Consider the following 1236-nt stretch of genomic DNA (forward strand, 5'->3'; position numbering starts at 1 on the left):
GCTAAGGGAGGAAAAGACAGAGCGGGGAGAGGTCCCAGTGTCATCCCATGTGTGCAAAAAGCATTTGGGGGATAGAAGAATATATTTCTTGTGCAGGACCACTGCTGCAGCCCTGCATGGTGAGGAATCCATTAAACATGAAAAGGTCTGTGTCAATGTCAACAACCCACATGACACACGACATTTTCTATGGTGCATGTTCTAATTGCACCTCTCACAAGTGTACAAGAACATTTGTCATCTGGAGTTTCCTCCTGGCAAATACTGAGTTAATTTGCTGCCGTGCAGCTCCTGATATAATCACATCAGGTGCAATAATTTCCACCTTGCTCCAGACCAACTCAGCACGCATGCAGAGATCTCAATGAGTCCTTTAATCAAGAGAAACAACCAGCATCCACTCACAGACACCTTAGTCTTCCTACAGGCCTTTTGCCTCGTGCATCTTTCTTCTTTAATTGTTTTTTTCTGCCTGATTTCATTTACGAACCCTTGCTGTCTTCATTTTGTAAATTATTTCTGTGCATGTCTTGTTTAGTAAGACAATAATGGTTTAAGGCAGGGAAAGCCTTACTTGTAGGGCAAGACCATGGCTCGCCCTACAACAAGACGAGCAGTTCTTTAAGGAATGCACATCACCTGCTGCCTTTCAAGTCACAGTTTTAAACTAAGATCGTCTTGTGATGAGAAACAGACAAGTTATAGCCATTTTTGATAAATCTTGAAATGTACAACATGTGCAATTGAATATAATATTGCCATATATTGCATTATCTGGTAATACTTAGATTATGAATTGTGAAAGACTCCATTACGACCACATTTAATTTTAGCTAAGTATCTCTAATATTTGCTGAAGTAAATACATTTTATTGTAAACCAAAGTCACAAAGCTGTGGTGGCCATCTTGAATTGGTTTGATTGCAAAAGTTAATCCGTTATATAGGATTAGGTAATAAATAGTTTCTGAGAGTGTCATTACATTTTGCACAGTGGTTCATGTGATATTTTGCTAAAAGACAAACAGGCTTGGCTTCATGATTAATGCCACGATTTTAATCAAAGATGTGCAATAAGCTGTAATCAAAGTATGTTTTGGAGTTAATTCTCAACTACTTCCATTCACAATTTTAGCCAAATATTTGTAAAATTGACTGAGTTATAGCCATTTTTGTGGTTTGTAATTTTAGCTTAATGTGGCAGCCATACTGAATTTAGTTAAGGCCAAAAGTTAAT

This window comes from Nematolebias whitei, chromosome 18 (genome assembly GCF_014905685.2).
Source record: "Nematolebias whitei isolate Nwh7 chromosome 18, NemWhi1, whole genome shotgun sequence".
Lineage (NCBI taxonomy): Eukaryota > Metazoa > Chordata > Actinopteri > Cyprinodontiformes > Rivulidae > Nematolebias > Nematolebias whitei.